Genomic DNA, 11799 nt, shown 5'->3' on the forward strand with positions numbered 1-11799 from the left:
ATGTGGCGTCATTATCTAACACAGAGCAGAGGAGAAAACACACACAGATCCCGCGATGACAATGACAAAGCCATTAATAAAAAGAACACCTCGTGAAAGGAGAGAGCCTCTATCAGGATGGATTAGAGGCCCAGAGGCAGTGTAGACAGCGTGACTGTTGAGGTGAGGCACAGCTGGCTTCTCCCCCAGGCCTCCACTTACACACAGCTTTTATTTACAGGACCCGTAAGCTGTCTGAGCCCCCATGCCCCGTACTGAGCCAGGCTAGGAAAAACACCTCACAGGATTAAAACCAGCACACAAGAAAGCCCTGGCAGTCGGCGGACTCAGAGTACGTCCCAGGACTCCTGGAGAGAATCATTATGATTTTTTTCAACCAGGTAAGAAAATAGGATTATTTGGGGGAGAAGTCATTTTCTTTAAGGAAATGAAAAATTGGTTTTACATTTCAATTTTGATGTTTATTGGCTATTTGATTTCTTTTCGTTTTTGTTTGCTAGGGTCCATTCTTTTTTTTCCTTTAATGAATAGAGGGGTGAGATCTCAGTAGGCCTTTCTTGCATTTAGTTCAGAAGGAATGGACATATTGACAAAGTAGCAAAACACATTACAGCTGGTCAACCAACAGATGGGGGTGATTCCAAGGGCCTGGGGCTCCCCACACCCCCCCACTCAAGAGGGAGGCCTGTCTGTGGGAAGGGGGGGGCTGAGGGGCTTGCAGCACTTCCTGTCACTGGCAACAAGACAGGGCCACAGCCACAGCCCACGCCCACTCCAGCAGTGCAGAGACACCACGTGTGGGAGCACAGGCTTCTGGGGGGAAGGTGGCTTTACAGGTGTGTTTGTGTCTCGAAGCCGTTAGAAACGACAGGTCTGTAGAAATGTCACTGCACGAGGCCTACACAGGACAGGGAGGTGCGAGTCTCAGTAGAGCTGGAAGTACAGTGGTGCGCACACTCGGGCTCACACACACTCCCCCTGCGTCCTTCCGGTTCTATGTCCTCCTTTGTGACAGCAGTTCCGTCAGAACCACATGTGCCCCCCCCCCATTATTTACATACATTCTTGCATCTGCTAAAAGTATTCTCCCAAACCCCCCACCCATATGCAAACCCAAAATCACACACACAGAAATAACTTGGGCAAAACAAACAAACAAAACCACTTGTGAAAGTCGCAGTACTGTCCTGTTTAATTGGCTATTATGGTACGTTTTACTCAGCTTTTCTTTTTTCTCTTTAGAAGACAAGTACACCCATGGGAGTCAGTGAGAGGCACAAAGACAGAGGGGAGAGGGACCCTCCACGGGGCCCGGGCTCGCTGGGATCCCGTCTCCAGCCCTCCAGTCTGTCAGATCTCAGGTGCTCACACACGCGCCCTGTGTTTCAGGCAAACTGGGCTAGGGGATTCAAACCTGGGCACGCCCCAGGATCCAGCTTCCCCTAAGCAGGACATTACGGCTGATACCTCTTCCACTTTATTTTTCCCCCGACTTTACAAATGGGAAAAGTCATAGTATCAACACATCGGAGGGGGAACCCATGAGGTCCGATCCCAGACCTCACGCAGCGGTACCCGATTCCAGGTGACGTCCTCACTTTAGACCACAAACTGGCCCTACTACAAAATACCAAATGCTTTTATTGCCTTATATACAGCCTAGACTTGATTGTTTCTCTGTCAAGTTAGAGAGGCTTCAAGACCGGTATTCATAAATCAAACTCTCAAGCAGTATTTGAGTGCCGCGGTGTTGAGGCACTGCGGTAGGCTTGTTTCATCTAGACACAGCGGTGCATCGCAGCCATCGGGGAGACACTGCATACTCATTCACTCGATGATTATGGTCCAGAACCTTCCGCGAGACACACTTGCCCAGTACTGTAGACACAACTGCGGGTAAACTCGTTCTCCTGAAGTTGCTCAGTTTCAGTGGCAAACCGACCAGCAGTTCTAAATACAGCGATCATTGAATTAATCAAGAGAAGAGCCACTAACTGACACAAAAGAGGAATTTTAAAATCTCTGTGGCTTCAGGCAAAACAATTTTTCAAGTTTATTTCTTCCATGAACAAGAGACATTGAGAGACAGAGACAAAGAGACAGCACCCCCAGCAAGGTCTTCAGGCCGTGTTCTAGCCCCAGATCATGAGTCCACAGGTGCCTGGCGTACTCAGGAATGTTCACAGACTCGAACTTGGAGCCTTCTCATAGGGGTCAGTGCCATAGAGGGTGGGGTTTTACCACTGCACCACTGTCCAACCCAACAACACAGAATGTTTCTAGTTCACACATTGAGACTAGTTTGAAAGGTCAATAAAACAGCTTAGGACCAAAGTGTGAAGGCCCCCGACCGGCAGCGAGACGGCAAGCGGAAACTGTCTAGAGCCACCTCAGGGCAAGTTCGAGGCTGGAAGGTACTTTCGGTAGGTACTGATGATAACGAGATACTTTTCTTGAGCGTGATGGTCACCACGAAAAACAGTTCAGGAGAGAGAGGAGCATATCCTCACTGTCAAAGTGATACAAATAAAACAGCGTAGAAAGAAAGCAGCCTTATTTATAGTTCTACCTAAGTAATTATTCATGTGCCAGTTTTGTAATAATAATTAATACCTAACTTCTTAAACGCAAATATCAGAAACCCTCAATATGGAAGAGCCCAAGGGAGACAGGGAGGTGCGAGTCTCAGTAGAGCTGGAAGTACAGTGGTGCGCATGCTCCGGCTCACACACACTCCCCCTGCGTCCTTCCGGTTCTATGTCCTCCTTTGCGACAGCCATTCCGTCAGAACCACATGTGCCCCCCCCGCCCCGTTATTTACATACATTCTTGCATCTGCTAAAAGTTCTCTCCCAAAGCCCCCACCCATATGCAAACCCCAAATCATGGGTGACAGCAGTGGATTAAGGAACCAGGTTGAAATGCGAAATAAGGTTCTGTGTTCTTAAGGAAAGGAAAGGGGTAATGCCACATTCTAAATGCTTATAGGAAAGACATTCAACTCCACGTATGGATAACCTGCAGAAAAGTTGGAAGATAATATATAAACCTATGGGGAGGGAAAATGGGAACACAGATAACTTAAAAATACGGCAGGAGACCTGAGAGGGTTTAATGAACAACTGACAAAATGGCAAATAGAAGAGAGTCAGATAACTATAGAAAGCCCTAACCTTTTATCGCTCTCAATAAATATGAGTACATTAACTTTCTTTGTTAAAATATAGAGATTTGGGCCAGCAGGTAGCATGGACATTAAGGCAGCTGGATCTCACATGGCTGACTCTGCGGTTCGAGTCCTGGATCTGGTGGCTTGAAAAATCACACCAAATACATGTGCATGTGTGTGCCCCAAATCCCCAGGGGATGATGGAGAAGGAGGGATTGTGGTATGGCCATCTCCCCTGGGAGAGAGCAATTTCTCATTTTCCCCCTTTTTCTGTCTCTCTGGTAAGCATATTCACCCCATACCAAAACCTAAATAAAATAAAAGAAAATAAAGCAACACATGTGTCTCAATAATATGGCAGGACAGTAACAGGTACGAGGGTGCTAATATAAAAAGACAGAAATCAAGGTCGAAGGGCTACCCTGGGGAGAAGCGGTGTTCACAGAGCACGCAGTGTAATCCACCAAGAAGGAAAGATGGCCACCGTCTTTAGGGAAACCCGAGGGTTACAGAATAAAAACACTTACGAATGCAAGGGGAAGTGTAAAACTTCACAATTACAGCGGACACATTAAAGCAACCCTAGGAAACGAGAGCACAAGAGGACAGAAAGTCCACAGGACGTTTACGAGTAAGTCGGCAACTGAAAATAAATGAGTAACAGACCGGTAGACGTAAGTGGATAGACATCAAAATCAGATGGAGAACTTTGAATTCGAGATGCTTTTCAAATGCAATGGAATGTTCACCAATCTATTTTCGGGTCAAAAATCTCAAAACACTTTAACAATCAGAATGCTATGGCCCCATTCTCAGATTAAATTACAATAAGGCAGAAATGACAGAGGGGCCAGCAGGTGGTATAGTTAAGATGCTGGATTCCTGGGACCAGCAGTTGGCATAACGGCTATGTCACTGGACTTCCATATAGCCGACCGCAGTCTGAGTCCCAGACCTCGTGACTTAAAGTCACGCTGGGCACGTGTGCATGCGTGCCCAAGATCCTGAGAAGAAAATGGAGGAGAAAGGATGGCGGCCATGGCCATCTCCCCTGGGGGGTGACTTCTCACTTTCTGTCTCTCCCTCTCTCTGTCTTTCTGGTGAGCACATGCGCTCTATAGCAAAAACCTCTCCAAAAATAAAAGAAGACATTGGACTCCCTCATGGTTGACCACAGTTTGAGTCCCAGACCTAGTAACTTGCTTTCTCACTTTCTCTCCACCTCTCTCTCCCTTTCCTTCTCCCTTTCTCTTTCTCTCTCCCTCTCTCTCTGGTGAGTGCATGTGCCCTAGAGCAAATTTAAAATAATAATAAATAATTCTTTGGGACCAGCAGATGGCAAAACAGTTACGCCGCGGGACTCCCACATAGTCAACTGTAGTTTGAGTCCCAGACCTTGCAGCTTAAAATTCACGCTAGGTATGTGCGCGTGCGTGTCCAAAACCTTGAGAGGAGAATGGAGGAGATGGGATTGCAACATGGCCAATTTACCTGGAGGCTTTGAGGGGTGATTTTTTGCTTTCTGTTTCTGTTTCTCTACTTCTCTGGCAAGTGCATGTACCCTATAGCAAAAATCTCTCCAAAAATAAGAAATGACAGAAAAGTAGGAGAAATGATGTACTTGAGAAGAGAAAAACCCTGGTGGAAACAGAAATTCCAATGAAAATTACAAATATTTATAAAGGAATGAGAACATCATATATTAATCATATGGAATGTGGCCAAAAATGTATAGATTTAAAGGATATTATTAGACAACAGGAAACATCAAAAATAGTAGGAATATTTCTACAAACACCCAACAAACCTAGTGCCTTAAACAAAGAGAATTGTTTTGGGTTGTTATTTAAAAGGAGAGCGGAGCTAGCAGTCACTAGTGTTGGTGCAGCAGTTACACGACATCGGGGTCAGTGTTTCTGCAGTTCTCTTTGTCATTGTCATAGCCCTCCAGATGCCTGTTGGTTCTCCAGACACCGCTTGTGTCCTAAGCAGGAAGGAGGACAGCAGGAAAGGGAGTACTGGGCACTGTCTAGCCTCTCATCAAGAGTTCAAAGGTCTTCCTCCCCCAGAAAACAGTTGTTCTCATTGGCCATAACTACAGCAAATGGCCAAGGCTGATGAACGAGGGAACCTGAACATGGATAGCACAGCCAGGGGAAGTAATAACAATAAAAAGGGAAGAAAATCTAAAAGACGCAACAACAACAACAAAGCTTGATCAATAAAAAGTAAAATCTGTTCCCTTGAAATGACCAAGAAAATGAGTAAAACTTAGGCTAGTGTGATCAAAATAAACATTACACAAGGAACATCAGAAATTTAAAATTTTAAATATTGGAAGAATGCTATGTCTAATCCAATACTTTTGAAAATTAGGATGAAATAGAAGGGTTTTTTTTAGGAATAGGGAATTGCCAATCTTGAGTCCATGAGTAGAAACTTTAGCTAGAAAATATACGAAATACATTTTAAAATGTATCTATCAGCATATCAAAAGAATTCAACAGAGTCTCATCATATATAAAATCATATCTGGTCAAAATCACCTTTTGAAATCTATTAGGGATCTAGTGCAGCAAATTTTTTCCTCCAGAATTGGAAGAATTCGCTGAGTTTATTTTTGGGTAGATCAAAAATAAAGTAGCTTGTTAGAATTTAGGGGCCATGTTGCATAAAAACTCATTATCTTCAGACATCAGAATCACATTCATTTTCACAAAATGTATAAAGAAATGGAAGCCAGTCGAAGAAATGACACACAGCTCCCATTTCATCCTCACTCTGGTCTGAAACTCTCCAGAAAACAGAGCTTACGCTCTATGTTCCTATAGGAATTTAGTTTACAATAATAGAATCTTATGTGAGTGAGAAAATAAATGGCTGTTAAAGAAATGGTGTAGGAGCTAAACAGTGGCTCAGCAGTAAAACATGACCTTCTAAGGCTAACACTCACAGGTGGGTTCCAGGCTCGCATCCAGAGCCCTCCCTGAGCACACCGGGCACGTGCATGCCCACGACCCAGGGCTGGCTGGGGCTGGCTGGGGCTGGCGGTGTTAGGATGCTGGGGGGGTAGGGGGGCTGCCTTACTGCATCTCTCTCTCTCTCTCTTTCACTCATGGAAAAATTAATAAACTTTTAAAAAGTAAATGGTATTAGAAAAAATGGTAACTGCCTATCTAAAAGGAAAGGGAGAGAAAGCTTTTCTAGATCTTATACAAAAAAAAAAAAATTCAAGATGAGTTGAAAGGCTTAAGGTAAAAAAACGAAATTGTGAAGTGTTTGAATAAGTTATCAGCAAATATATTTTTAATTTATATATTGAGAGACTTTCCTCAGATACAAAACCTAGAATTTATAAAGGAAAAGATTGGCAGGTATGGCTATACAAAAATTATAAATGTCTTCATGATAAAAGATACCACAAACAAAGCTAGAAGACAAGGGAAGGAAAGCTCAGAGCGGAGGAATCACATGTGGACATGATAGCTGGTTTTCCCGACTTCCCGTTACCCCGGCTCCCGGCCTCCCCACGTGGCCCGCGAGGGGACTCGGTGCTCAGAGCCTGGAGAACAGATGACACGGCAGAAAACAGAACAAAGCCTTGGCTCTCAGTTTCTGAATTTCAAAAGCCTAAGAAGTGGCAAAGAAACGCCATTTGGAAAAATGTGTTTGTAGCCGTCTCAAGATTTGATTGTCTTGATTTTCAGTCCAGAATCCCTTGGCTTGGGGAAGGGGAGAAGAGGGTGAAAGGGAAGTCAGAGCGGAGAAATAGGTGGGTGCGAGAGAGAGGCTACCTGCGGTTCCCAGGCTCCAGCCATGGGCCCAGCCTGGTTCTGCAGGGGTGTGTGTGGGGGGAAGGGGGTCAGGAGGGGGCAGTGGAGGGGCCTCGGGACAGAAAACTCGGAAACAAGGACTCCAATATCGCCGTTCCACGGCGGAGCCGGAGAGAAACAAGCCCAGCTCGGCTGCAGATCACGGGAGTGAAAACACCGCACGCCGCGGGCCCTTGGGTCTCGAACCCAGCTCGAGCGCCCCCACACTTCTGCCATGCCCATCGCGTCACCCCAACACACGCAATAATGGCACTGAGGTAACCAAGGAAGTCCACTTACACGGGGACAAGGGACGATTCGGCTTTATCTTGAAGACCAAGAACAGCAGGAAACGAGGTGCTCCTCGGGAAACGCCAGCGTGGGCCAGAGTGGCCGAGGACCAGCGGCGTCCCGCCATCAACGCTAGCAGGCCCTGAGCTCGGATCCCGCGTCAGCCCGGTAGCTGCGTCTGAGGTCAGCCCTGCCACCTAGTGGAGAGGGCGGGAAGCAGGCTCCGAGAAAGGAGGCGTGGTTTCCCCTCTAGGTCAGGAGTTTGGAACCTACACTTAACCGCCCACCCAGGCTGGCTGCTTCTCCTCCTGGTCAATGAAAGGAGGGCAGAGGCTGGAGAAGGAGGGATTTATTTCTGTAACTGGGAGAGAGTCAGCAAAGCGCCACCAAACTGTCTCGAAAAAAGCGCAACGTGTTCTCAGTATTTATAGGACAAGACGCCAGCAGAGAGAATCCTTCCTCACTGCCATCCATCAGTCAATGGCTTTCTCGGGTCCTTCCAGTACCCACCCTCGTCTCTCACCTGACCGGTCCTAGGTCTTCAAAGAGCAAAGAGACCTCCCGCGATTGTTCTCCTTGGGGGTCTTCTTTAGTTTCAAAGTGGCTGCAGTCCTGCTGACCCTTAAGCCAGCCTTAAGTTGAAGGCTCAGGACTACACTTGCAAGTCAGAGGTTAAGGACCGCCCACCTGCTGCAGGTTGGACACCTGGACCAGCTCAGGTGGAGTTAATTGGGCAGGATGCTTATCAGAGTATCAGCACCTGAGGAAGGTGAGGAGGGGGCAGGACTGGCCAGAGCACAGGTGGAGCCATGATGCAGGTCCAGCTATATCCTCCGCCCCTACGGGGAGCTGGAAAACCCAGAGTTCTGCCCCAGCTGTTCTGCACAGGGCTGAAATGGCCAGGCCGTAAGCTCCCGTCTTTATCTGTCATCAAATGTAGTCTGAGGAGGAAGGGCATGGCTCTGGGCAGGGGCTACGACAGCACAGGGCTGAGCAGCTATCCACAGCTGAGCAGGGCACCTCCCTGCACCCACACCCCACGTGAGAACAGGCAGACAAGACGGCACAGGCAAAGGAAACACACACGCGAGAGGTCCAGGCTTACTCGTGAGCGTAGACTGTAATTTTAAACAATAACGAGACTCCCCATTCTACCCCTGCCATAGATGGGCAAGATGTGAACCATATTGATAGAGGCTGATTAATCCTAATCCAAAAATTCAAAACCCAAAACGCCCCCAAATCTGAAACTTTTTGAGCACTTACATGACACCACAAGTGGAAAATTTCATGTGTGATATCATGTGACAGGTCACAGTCGAAGTGCTACAATACAAAAATATCATCTGACATTACCATTAGGCTTGAATAGAAAGTGAATATGAAACAAATGAATTTCATGTTTAGATTTGGGTCCTGTCCCCCAGCACATCTCATTATGTACATGCAAATATTCCAAAATAATAATTGTAAGAAATCCAACCTCGGAAACACTTCTGGTTTCAAGAGTTGCAAATGAGGGACACTCAGCCTGTACCAAGAGTTTTCAGAAGTGAAAGACAAGATTTCCACATGCCATTAGACAGTGTCCATCAATCTTTTAAATTTGTATTCCCTTTGAGCCAATTATTGTACTTTGAGGTTCTCGCCTTTGGAGAAATATGCAGAGACACAGAGAGCCGTCTGAAAGTGGGCTTACCGCAGCCCGGCCTGGAATCCTGAAAACAAGGACCATCTAGATCTCACAAGAGGGGATCTTCTAAAGTCTATTTTTGTTCTTCGATTCTACAGAATGCTACACAGTTGGCTACAAGAATGGGTGATAGCTATATATATGTATTATAGTACAGGATATGCTACCTAACACAGAATGATATCTGAGTCATACTATTACATGAACAAAAGAAAAGCAAAGATCAATGAGTATTGTGTCCCATTTGTTAGTAAAATATAGATATAAATTTACATATTTCAAAAGGAGACTTCAAAAGTTGCATGGAAAATGGAACTGAAGTATTTATTTTGGTGCAAGAAAATCTTGAAATTCACATAATTTTTTCATAACACATTTTTTGTGAACTTTTTGAAAACCCTCGTATATATTGGTAGGGGGGATAGAGGTGAAATCGATGGGAAGGAGCAGTGAAGAGGGCGTTTCTTATTTTACCTACATTTTCACATTGGTCTTCTGAAAATATGAAATTTTCACATGCATAAAATTAGGCAGGCAGAACATATTCTATTTGCTTCTGAGTTTTTGCTTGTTTTAGTCTGAGTCTGCTGTGATGGATGCCCTCTGCACTTGCTCCCAACTCCTGAGCTCACCAGACCGGCCATCCCAGAACTGAGCATGTGCCTGGAGGGTGAACTTCACCCCTCTACCACCTGGTGGGGCCGCCACCTGATGCTGGCGGGGCCGCCTGATGCTGGCGGAGGGCAGGTGGAAGGCGGGTGCACAGGGGGCAGGAGAAGCAAACTGAGGAGCTGTCTGCTAACGTCAGAGAGACCGAGGGATGCCGGGGCTGAGAGCTCACCACCAAAGGCACTGGCAGAGCAGTTTGAAATCCTATGTGCCCCTTCCGCTTAGGGCATTGTCTTTGTCAGTTCTTTACCAAGAAGTCTGTCTCCCCCTCTCCCAACTGGAATGGTCACGATGAAGGACAGGGTCTATGTTGATGGCGGAGCCCCAAGCACAGAATCGGTACACAACTGTGTGCGAGCACCTTGGCCTGTCCCAGGCCACCCCGATGGCTGGACTGACTCCCCGTGTGCCTGGTGCCACACAACCATGTGGCGGGAGGACGAGGGCTCCTCCACTGGCGACGCCTGCCCAGAGCTGCAGAGCTAAGCTCAGGAAGCCGCCGGGTCTAATGATCTGGTGTCTCTGCTGCGCTGAATCCATTCTGAGAAGTATTTTTATAAAGGGGATGTTTCTGTAAGGTGAGATGGTGTCTCTCTGATCTCTCGTCAGGGAAACCTTCCTAGAGGAGCTTCGTATGAGACAGCAGGCGTTTGAGGAAGTTGGCATGCGTTCCGTGGGTAAAGGATGCCTTACGGGCACTCTTTGAGGCATGAATTGGGAATGACATGAGTGGGAGAAAGAGGGGCGATGGACAAAGAGGCGTTTTGCTGAGTTTTTGCAAAAACAGAAAAGCCAACAGTGGAACAGAGAGCAAGACAAAGAAGGAAATCCAGGGCAAAGGAGTTGCTTCTGATAGAAAAGTGATGCAGAGGAGGGAACATGATGGGTGAAGCAGTTGATGGGAACAGGGAACCTCTGGGGAGATGCCTTAACCCTGGCATGGCGACTGGGGCCTTCATGAAGATCAGGCACGCAACAGCTGATGGGGCCTCTGGAGCAGTGCCCAGGTGAGCGCAGAACGTAACACGTGCTAGAGGAATCCTTTCCAAACCATGCCCTGGCTGGCTGGATAGACCTTAGTTTTATTCGGAGTTGCTGAATAAGGCACTTTGCAGGCCCAAGAAACTCCCTGACTCTACTCTTGGCTGCTCTGAAAAAGCACCTCACTCTTCCAACTCTCCTATGCAATTCAGTAAATTGCTCTTTTTCTAATCACTGAAGCCCTGGTAGCTGTGGAAAAGGCAATATTTCTTACATGGGCCACTTACGGCTATACATTGCAGGTACCAGGGAATTGCTTGAGCCTCTCAGAGTGCTTTCAGCTACAGAGATGGGCAGCACCTAATCCAAAGGCCCTCCGTCAGAGGCGAGGTTCCCTGAGGGCAGGGATATTTGGGTCTGGGTTTTGTGCTCTGGTGGCTAACACATATCTGGAATGCAATCTGTGTGTGTGTGTGTGTGTGTGTGTATTTAATCTGAATTTTCTTCGTTTGTTTGTTCTGTTCGAACTGAGAATGGTCCATAGATTACCTTGAAAACCAGTCTGCTCACAGGGGACATTTCGCTTCCGCCTTCCTCTGAGAGTTCCCTGTGGCCAAGCACAGCGCAGTGGCTCCTGCCCTCAGCTGTACTGACACTGTACCAGGTCCCTGGGACTTCACGTGAGCCTTTGGGCTCCTTCACAACCTGTGACCTCGACGGTGTTTCCTCACCTGAAAGAAAAGGACGTGTCTCCCAGGAGTTTTTCTTAAAGAGAGAGAGGGAGAGAGAGGAAGAAATGGGCATCCCCGTCAGGGTCTCCCCTCTGTAATCTACCCCAGCCTTAGCCGATCCTTTCTTGTAGACAGCTCTGGGCATACTCCAGAACCCTGGGCACTATCCCACCTCCTGGCCCCGTCTTACAGGACTTGTGCTGAAATTAAAGATGTGACACACGAGGGCTGGCCCTGAACACACGACTGAGCACTGTGTGGAGGGAGCCAGATCCTGGATCCGGTCCCCAGTAGCTTGAAAACCACAGCAGGCCCGTGTGGTTGTGTGCCCAGGAGCCTGATGGGTGGAGAAATGAGAAGGAGGGTCGCAGTGTGATGGGCCCATGGGAGAGTGGGAGGGCGCTTTCTCTTTCTTTTTCTGGCATGTGCCCTCTGGCATTTAAAAAACTTAGG

At 47.2% G+C, this 11799-nt stretch overlaps 1 protein-coding gene and 1 long non-coding RNA gene across 3 annotated transcripts in view; one reads left to right on the forward strand and one right to left on the reverse strand.

The window, feature by feature from the left end:
* NTM (neurotrimin) overlaps positions 1 to 9181 on the reverse strand; it is a 1082935-nt gene extending 1073754 nt beyond the window's left edge. The window contains exon 1 of one of the 2 annotated variants that reach the window (XM_006150634.3): positions 7796 to 9181. The gene's annotated coding sequence lies outside the window, so the exon portion shown is untranslated. Of the gene's footprint in view, positions 1 to 7281; positions 7406 to 7795 lie in introns of those variants that run through there. The other variant, XM_006150631.3, reaches the window with a different exon arrangement.
* LOC102474944 (uncharacterized) overlaps positions 7379 to 11799 on the forward strand; it is an 8182-nt gene continuing 3761 nt past the window's right edge. The window contains exons 1-2 of the long non-coding RNA XR_001370507.2: positions 7379 to 7455; positions 10244 to 10641. This is a non-coding gene — a long non-coding RNA (uncharacterized LOC102474944). The remainder of the gene's footprint in view (positions 7456 to 10243; positions 10642 to 11799) is intronic.

The sequence above is a fragment of the Tupaia chinensis genome, unplaced genomic scaffold (genome assembly GCF_000334495.1).
Source record: "Tupaia chinensis unplaced genomic scaffold, TupChi_1.0 Scaffold000292_1, whole genome shotgun sequence".
In the NCBI taxonomy this organism is placed as follows: domain Eukaryota; kingdom Metazoa; phylum Chordata; class Mammalia; order Scandentia; family Tupaiidae; genus Tupaia; species Tupaia belangeri.